This window comes from Ornithodoros turicata, chromosome 2 (genome assembly GCF_037126465.1).
Source record: "Ornithodoros turicata isolate Travis chromosome 2, ASM3712646v1, whole genome shotgun sequence".
In the NCBI taxonomy this organism is placed as follows: Eukaryota; Metazoa; Arthropoda; class Arachnida; order Ixodida; family Argasidae; genus Ornithodoros; species Ornithodoros turicata.
The window spans coordinates 96,167,815-96,177,337 of record NC_088202.1 but is presented as its reverse complement, the minus strand read 5'-3'; the positions used below and the strand labels follow the sequence as shown (position 1 = coordinate 96,177,337).

At 45.7% G+C, this 9,523-nt stretch overlaps 1 protein-coding gene across 2 annotated transcripts in view; it reads left to right on the top strand.

Annotated features, from left to right (window-relative positions):
• Positions 1-2,190: 2,190 nt before the first annotated feature.
• LOC135383859 (alpha-(1,6)-fucosyltransferase-like) overlaps positions 2,191-9,523 on the top strand; it is an 85,890-nt gene continuing 78,557 nt past the window's right edge. Inside the window, exon 1 of one of the 2 annotated variants that reach the window (XM_064613164.1) lies at positions 2,191-2,354. The gene's annotated coding sequence lies outside the window, so the exon portion shown is untranslated. Of the gene's footprint in view, positions 2,355-5,849; positions 5,986-9,523 lie in introns of those variants that run through there. The other variant, XM_064613163.1, reaches the window with a different exon arrangement.

The following is a 9,523-nucleotide window of genomic DNA, read 5'->3' as shown; positions in this document are numbered from 1 at the left end:
AGGATATGATCGTTCCATGAAAGGTTAGATGAAAAGGTGAGGTCCAGGTATTTCCATGATGCGGAAGGGAAGAGAAAATGATTGGAGATAGAGTAGGTAACAGTTACAGGTTGTGGGGAACCGGTGAAACAAACAAATACGCACTTCGTGTTCTAGTTTCGACGAAACTGGATGAGGACCAGCAAAATGATGAAGGATTTACAGTCGCCACTATATTTCGTGACTTTGAAACGCCGCTGGATAAGAACACGCTGACGTTCCTCACTCATCCTGAGGGTGTCACTGTGGTACAGAAATGACATCCTGGGAATATCCTCACCGGATCCTCAATTTGTTAGAAAAGTGTTAGAATGAGACTCTAGATATGATCCTAGGGACAATCATCTGGGGACAAAAATGGGATAGCCTCAGCAGCACTATAGGATCATGTTCTTCGGCATGTTGCTAGAGCGAATCTTCTTTCATTTCTCTCTTTTAGAAGTAAGCAGACGTTTACAGTGGAAACCAACTCTCTTTTTTGTAGTTTTTCAACCTCGGCCACGAACTTGTCATTTTCCGTACATCCTCTTCGATTGTTTTTCGATGGTCAAGAATGGGTGCCGCGGTATAAACAGCAAAAATAGAAAAGGTCCTGTGCCAATAAGTTTGAGGCAACCACTTTGAAAGTAATATGCGGCAGTAGCTGTTGTAAAAAGGACGAAGATCATCGGACATCGTTCACGCGCGCATCTACCATTCAGTCCTGTATCGTTCTATGGTCGGTCCATTAAATCCTGCACCTTTCAGACTCCGGTTTGCCATAGTTCTCAACATTTGGTGCCGAATCCTGGGAGAAGACTTTGCGAAGAAATATGGCAGCTGGACCGTGCTTTTTGAATGGACCGCGACAACTTCGGGAGCCTGTCCGAGACAGGGTCAGGATGCTCTGTTCAGAAATATCCGGACTGCTCAACAACGCTTCCTCGACAAGTCTCTTGGAATTCAAGCTAGCCCTTCTCATGCGTAACGCCAATGTTTTGCAAGGACTGGACAGGGAGATTTACGAAACCATCGACCTGAACGACCTCGAAAGCGACGTGGAGGCCTGCGAGGAGATCACATATCTGGTTATCCTCACTCTACTACGTGCTAACAGGTTCCTTGGGCGTCCAACGGATACTTCGATGTTCAGCACCTCGTTCGCTCCTAATCCTCCGAGCTATCCGTTTGCGAAATCTGGACAAGCGACTGCCGACAACAGAGAGGAACAACTTCCACAATCGAGCCTCGCGCCTCAGTCCACGAGCAACGAAGCGGATTTCGGGAATCGAAGCCGAGGAGTTTTTGAGCAGGCTAGTCCTGGAGAAGGGACCTCGGATTTGCTAGGATCGGTCGCACTCTCATCAGTTCACGTTTCCACGGTTCACCACCAATGTGAAGTCGCAGAAAACCATACGGTCGAACTTCCTGCAGCCACACCGAGTCACCGTCCTCACGGGGAACCCAAACAACGTCGTCTCGATATCTTTGCTGACGGCCCTTCGAGTGGCAAGGTGTGCCCCGAGGAAGGGTTAGAACACCAGACATGTGAAGACGACCTTCAGGTTTCATGCATCTACACGCAATGTTTTCGATGCTGCCTCTGGTTGGGAACGTGATGCTCAGAACTGCAGCCCTGGAGGACAGCAAGATTCAGAAATGACCAGACCCAGAGAAGTTTCAGGCTCAACAAGTCACATCTATGTGGTTCGTGATCTAATAACTATACCCGATGAACCCAATGCGGCGCTTCTTTGTGGCATCCCAAGCCACCTTTATCACCGGGACACAACTTTGAATACTGTCGAGTTCCCTGCAGATGAACCTTCGACTGGGAGGGTCGACGTAACGTCTGTCTCGGATGAAATCACAATGTCTGCCTATGTTCGTGCCAGCGCACATCATGTTGCCAGGCATAGCCTATCAACATCGCGCTTTATTTCGACACATCTTCACCGAAAGTTTAATGCGGCGACACCCGTCAACTTGGGCCCATGTAATTGCCACCGTTGTGAGAACTGGTCGCCAAGCATGTTTTCCTACCTCGAGGAATTCTCCTGGGACACCGGGCCTCCTTCGTAATCCTGCGTGTTTTGTTCTTTGTCTGTTTGTTTGTGTTTTGTTCCTGTGTGTTCCTTCGGCTATTCATTCGATCGCTTGTCATGCTTCGCATCATGTGCGGGCGGGGAGTGTGTTGTAAAAAGGACGAAGATCATCGGACATAGTTCACGCGCGCATCTACCATTCAGTCCTGTATCGTTCTACGGTCGGTCCATTAAATCCTGCACCTTTCAGACTCCGGTTTGCCATAGTTCTCAACAGTAGCCTCATATCAGGTAATAGGGCGGCTAAGCCACTAGGAGCTCATAGTGCCCGTTCACATCATTTATGGGTCTCCCGGAGGAAAGGGCGTTCGGGTTTTCTTTTTGCTGTTTTTTTTACTTCTGTTGTGCTTTCTTGATATGACCACCTTCCTTCAAGCAAGTGGAAATATTAAAATCACATTTACACTTGTCACTGGTGACTTGTAAGCAACTACGCCGCGACGGAGGTCCCTAAATCACCTCTCCACTTTGGCAACAGCGTTACGGTAGCCGCATGGTCCAAATTAAGAACAAAAAAAGGAAAACGAATGCGTTTGCAGAGGATAAGCTCACGCCAGTGATACTGGCTCAATTGCTACCTTGAGGGCATTACTGCCACATCAGAGGGCCAAATCTTAAAGAAATGGCGGCACTTTACGGTCCTGAGGATCGCCAGTGTTCTTGGGGTATCACCGTCAAACATACCGACCAAAGAACTTCAACTCATTATTATTACTTAAGATAATGATTGAGGTGTTTCATCGCCAGTGCCGATATTGCTCCCGGGAAATTGGTTGACGAGTCTCTCAGCGAGAACGGAAGTTCTACGTTGTCCAAAAAGTTAAGTATTTGCGCACCGACCATTTCACGCAACTGTCGTGCCGCAAGCCCTCGGCGGTAGCCGAGGTGAAGACTCATATATACAGTAATGGCCAGTAGTTAACTACATGTAGTTAAACTACTAGTTAAACTACCTGATTGCAGTTAAAAAGTAGTTATCAACTATTTGCAGAAATGTAGTGTGCAACTACTAGTTAAACTACTATTTCGAGCAGTTAACTACAGTAGTTAGGTTACTGCAGGCGCCAACTACTTCCGATTTTGCCGCAAGTTTTACGGCACAATTGTGCTTCCGACTTCTACCTTGAGCTACTTGTTTGGTGAGAACGGAGGTGCAGAGCAATTGTGCCGTGCACGTGTACTAAATCTTCACTTTTATCACTGCTTATGATTCATATTTAGGTGTCCAAGAACACTATAGTATGGGATTGATGTTGATGGACAACGTTAAGTAGTTGGAAATGTAGTTAAAATACATTGCAGTAGTTAAAGAAGTAGTTTTAACTACCTCCCCTGAAAAGTAGTAGAACCACTAGTTAAACTACTCCATGTGGAAGTAGTTAGTGGACATCACTGCATATATAGATATATACAACTTCTTCTCTGAGGATCTCTTTGGCGTTATTGTATCTGAAAATACTGGAAAAACTGCAGTACAAGTTCAGACAACATATTGTAACCACACGTGTTTATTTGGAGGTATAAAACGGACGCAGTATGTAGACTTCCACAATGAAGCTATGTGCGTAGTGATGTGCCAAAAGGACGAAAGGAATACGAGCATGATGTTACAAGTGGCTGGAGTCGGAGAAATACACCTATATTGTCTTCGCTAGCAAGCCAGTATTGCTAGCAAGCCAGTAGCTAACCGTATCACTCCAACAGACGCGAGTGGCTGCATCACCTGCCGCAATGTTAGATACGTACTTATTATGGGCACGGTTAGCTAAAATCGTATTTCAAGATAGACCACGTGCTGAACGTGTTTACTATTCGAAAGGAATAGTTTTGCAACGCCTGGGGATATGAGATGAGATAAACCACGAAATGCTGATTTTAGACAACCGTATCCCCTACAGTACATTACAAATATGGTGGTTGCTTCTGTGCAGTTTGCCTCCATTCTCTTCGTTCGCGCCCTAGAAATGTTCCACATTATTTCCACTTCGATAAGCAGCCGCGATAAGCCTTCGATAATCAGTCGCCACGCAAGCTGCGATTCCGCTCGAGAACGCATAGAACGGGCGGCGTCGTGTCACGTCGGACACTTCCAAGACTGCCAGTGGCGGCGCTGTCGCGACAGAACAGCGCGCCGCCTTTAGGTGTCGCAAGGTGCCTATAGCACCGTGGCAGACGCCGCGATAGTGTGTGGCAGAGATAAAGGGGATTGAGGACTGTAAGGTGTTATTACAACCGATCAGCAAATGTTGTTTCCAATCGGTGCCTTGACTGTTGCGTGACAGAAACCAGAAGTTGCCGACAGTGATGTCGCGGCAACGAATATGATCACGATAATATTCAGTCATAAATAGCTGATTGATAATCAGAAGAAAACATGTGGCAGCGTTTATTTAGATTTGCATCCGGAATGCCGCTTTAAATAGAGGACATTGTGTGCGGTGATTTCGTTGAGGACCGCTGTGCGCCGTAAAGCGTCCGCCAGAACAAATTATCTCAGAGATTACGAATGTCTCTGAAAACCGCCGTAGTCCACAGAAACGAAACGCTAATTGCTTTCTCGCTGCTCTCTATTTCTCTGTTGAAAGGATCGGAATATGAACAAGTGTGCTGCAATTATAAGTATTACATTTTTCGTGTTGCTATGTTTCTTTTCCCATACCGTGTTTAACAACAGGTTTAATCGCTCTTACCTCTGTTGGCAGAATGGCGTAAATGCAGGCTAGCTGGTGGATAAATTCCATGATAGGCAAGCCCGAGCGATGGGCAAGACACGTAAACAAACACAAACACGAAGGCTCAAAACCAGCAAGACGTTTAACTGATAACAACGAACTTCATGAACATGTAGACGGTGCGAGGAAAGACAGAGAGAGGGGAATAGGGAAATGAGGACAAAATGAGTCGAAGGAGGTCAAAGGAGGCGCTTGAAGGCCGTCTGTATGTATCCACCCGACCTTCAAGCGCCTCCTTTGACCTCCTTCAACTCATTTTGTCCTCAATTCCCTATTCCCCTCTCTCTGTCTTTCCTCGCACCGTCTACATGTTCATGAGTTCAAAATGAGTTGAAGGAGGTCAAATGAGGCGCTTGAAGGCCGTCTGTATGTATCCACCCGGCCTTCAAGCGCCTCCTTTGACCTCCTTCAGCTCATTTTGTCCTCAATTCCCTATTCCCCTCTCTCTGTCTTCCCTCGCACCGTCTACATATTCATGAAGTTCGTTGTTATCAATTAAACGTCTTGCTGGTTTTGAGCCTTCGTGTTTGTGTTTGTTTACGTGTCTTGCCCATCGCTCAGGCTTGCCTATCATGGAATTTATCTCTGTTGTTTCGTTTTATTTCTGTTGACAGCCCGAAAGCCCTTGGGTTGTATGTCCTTGGATGTTCGAGTTCTTGCACTATTACGGATAGGTGGCGGTGCAGAGAAGTGTAAACTTTGACACCTCTTGGTTTTTGATTTAACTGTTTACAGTTCAGTGTACGTGGTGCCCTCCCCCATTATTCCTTTCCTTACCAGTGGTTTTTATTTTATTTATCCGTAGGTAGATTCCCTACTGGATGACAAAACACGCATACAAAATTTGAAAATCAGATTTGTTTCCGATAATTGTGAAAAACGCAGCGAAATTCGTTCGTCTTCACCGTAAAATGTAGCGAAGGCAATGTAGCGCTTGCTTGTACAACCGCAGAGGGATGAAGAGGAAGCTACTGACTACTTATATTCAGCGTACTGCACCCGCACATGCTGGCACGTGCTTCATTTCAAACATTTCTAGCGTAGCATAACCAGCATTTATTCGAATAATAGATCCGTTGTGGTCATTTGCTTCAGGAAGCTGTGCTTGAGTCTGCCTATTGAATCGTGAGGTAAGGCAAATTACCTCACTTTGATGGCACCTGCATTGCCCTAAGGATGATAAGGAGGGTGTTTGGTAAACAGCCGTATCAAATCGGAAATGTTGTCTATGAATTAACGTACGTACCGTGCGACTGAATAACGCTTGAAGCGTTTCATCAGGTAAACGTACACTGTAAAAAGAAAAAGAAAAAAGAACCCGTAATTACTAATTTTACTCAAAAGTGACTGCTGACTCTGTTGCCAGCATATGTACCGTCAAGTAGTTATTGCAAAAAATTTCCCTTGGAGTGCACACTGCACATCTCCCTTAAGCGAAACCAATGACACTTCCGTTAAAGGGATACTAAACTGCGAAAGCCCAGTTCGGAACTGTGGTGGTTGCACTCCAAACGGATTTTTGCAGCATATTGGTTACGGCATATATGCCGGTAACAGAGTTAGCAATTCACTTGTACAGTAAAATTACGGAAAGTTTTCTTACAGTGTGAAATACTATGCATGTTTTGTGATGCGAGGCTGTTTGCAATGTGTCGCCAGTTAGAGCTGCCTCAAACAATTTTTCCGCTATGTCATTTTCACATGCAAAGGGCAAACGAAGGGATACATAATAAAGTTGAAGGTGTCAATGGGTACACAGTCTTCAGAAATTTATCTGACGCCTGCTAGCCTGCACTTGCAGATGAACCGCCCTTACCCACCACGGATGTTGCGGCAAAAAGGCTTGCATCCCTCTTTAGGTAGCTTACGATTTCTTCTCTATTGTACTACCCTTTTCAAGATCCTGTGATCCGCCTTACTTCCTTCGGAAAGGTTCGTGCCGTAATCCACCCGTGACGGTATGTTGCTTCGGATGGCATTCCACGCTGATAAGCAGAATCTTCGCATTTAAGCGTAGTAGTAGGAAATTGTTTTCGAAACTGTTTTATTGTGCCCCACGCCATTGCCGCCATAATTTGCACAGTAGAAAGCACAAAGTAAGCATGGGATTTCTGGAACTAACGTGGAAGTGACTCCCGTTTAAAGTGACAGTCTCACCCGGAAACGGGTCTATCAAATTGATACCATAATGTTCGGTATCGCTCATTGGTCTATTTGACCAATTTTCATGACTGGGAACTGCTTAGATATTAAATTAACGAATTTTAAAGATCAGAACCGCCTCCGCAGCCGCGGAGGCTCCAGCGCGACCGCCATCAACGGGACGTGTTTATCTAAGCGAACCAGAGGGCTGCGCTGGCTGGGAGCAGTCGACCGTGTTGTTATTGTCTCCAAGTTCGTCTGCTCAGCTTTCGACACTTGTGAATAATGGGAAATTCGCTGACATTTCTTTCACTGCTGGAAGCTCCGAAGTGATCATGTCAGGCGGTGCACGTTGTTACGGTCCTGGTTGTATGAAGGCGCCCACAGCTAACCCAGAGGTGTTTCACGAGAGGGACCGCGAAACGAAGCGAAAGTGGGAAGCTGCAATTTCCTGTGCAAACCCTGACCTACGAGAAAAAATTCGCGTCTGTTCTTCGCATTTTTTGGACGACGTCTACAGGTCCACTGACATCAAGCGAATGCGCGTAGGGATTCCAGTAAAAAACAAAGCGTTTCAGTTGACGCCGTGCCGATGTCCACTGAACAAAGGCAACTACTCAGCATACCATTGCACGAGGTAAGTGACATTTCTTTCGCAGCCTCAATGCGCTACAATGATTTGAAGATATGCTGCTACGACGACGCTTTCGCGGAATTCGTGTGTGCCAGCTAGGATGTACTGCCCGCTGTAAAACAATAAAATGAGCAGGGGCTCAGCCACACACCATGGGAGAAAGATAGATAGCTGTTCCAACCTGCGCACTCAGTAGTACTGCATGGCGCTTTTGCAGTTAAGATTTGCGTGAAATGTAAAATGTTGTATGCGCACACTTGGAACACACCAGCTGGTACAAATCGGTGCAGAATAAGTTGATTAATTTCAGCTGGGGGCATTTCATCTTATTTATCGAATAAAATCAGTTGATCAGATTAGACGTAACTTTTATCCACAATAAAAAGTGCTTCAAATTGAATGTATGTTTATAAGTCCCAAACGTCGCCACACCAGCATTGGACAGCTGTTTCGGCCTTATTGGGCCTTCATCAGCAATGCGTAGGTGGGCGACGTTTGAGCGAGTGGCGTCGGAAGGTCACGTGGAACGTGATGTCGTCTCGTCAGGGTGAGTGACTCACCTCTGAAAGCCCAGTGTGAAGCCAGTAAAGTATTAAATGAAGAAAAATAGCATACGCTCTTTGGCTGCACGTTGAACATATGCACGCACATATGCATGCTGCACGTTGAACATATTTTTCTTCAAATTGAATGGGGTTTCATGTATGGCACAAAGCATAAATAGTACCTTATTAGCATGAAATAATATTTCTTGTTTAGAACAATATTCGATTATCGCTGCCTAAAACAGTAGACTGCATAAGGCAACATCTCCGCTGTAGAATGTGACTCATCCAAATATTATTATAGTGTCATTTTATCATGAATTGATGCAACATTCCGATACATGAGAGAACTCATGTATGCATCTTCCATCTTTCATCATTACGATACAGTTACGCCTTGCAGGTACTCAGACCCACTTCCTGATGCCAAGTAGGGCAAGCCTCTAACCTTCTAGCACCCTCCCTCTAACATAGTGTCCGTCGTTCTTGGGGTATGCAGAGACGAGCACAGCTGAAAGTGTGCAACTGGCATTCTATGGCGATATCAGCTGTTCCACACCAGCACCTCGAGAAGTATGGTGAAGCATTATGTTGTAGAAGCATAATTATTTGGCGATACTACCGCTGATGTTTGAAGGGAATTGCCTCAGGACGAGAGCCGCTGATATTTCAAACAGAGACTGTTCTTCTTCTGGGCACCATCCTCATCATTGGCATGGTATTTAAAGGGCTACGTAACCGTTCAAATACTATGCCACTGATCCGGATTGTGCCTAAGAGAAATGCGGCTCTCGTCTTGAGGCAATTCCCTTTTCATACTTCTTTATACTGGTTCGCTGGATTTCTACCAGTCTACGTACTGCTGATGTTGTGTTATTTCGGAAAGGTGAAGCTCAGATCCTGAGGGTCAGTCGGGCTGCACCAAGGGACATTAATTTGCTTTTCTCATGCTATACATGTCACAACGCTGTGGCATGTATAGCATGGCAAAAGCGAATTAATCTCCCTTAGTGCAGCCCGACTGACCCTCAGGATCTGAGCTCCCCCCTTTCCGAAATAACAGGGAGCTCAGATTCTGAAAAGCAAGTTTAAATCCTGTGCTGGCAGATCTCATATCTGAATACACCTTTTCTAGTGAACGTAGATGTGTAGAAATCCAGCGAACCGGTAGAATGTAGGAAGGGAGTTTCCTCAGGACAGAAGCCGCCGATATTTCGAACAGAGACTGTTCTTCTTCTGGGCACCGTCCTCATCATTGGCATGGTATTTAAAGGGTTAGGTGTGACGTGTTTAAAGGTTCATGCGAATTGTGGGTCAACAGCCCGGAGGGAAGAAAGGTTCCGTACG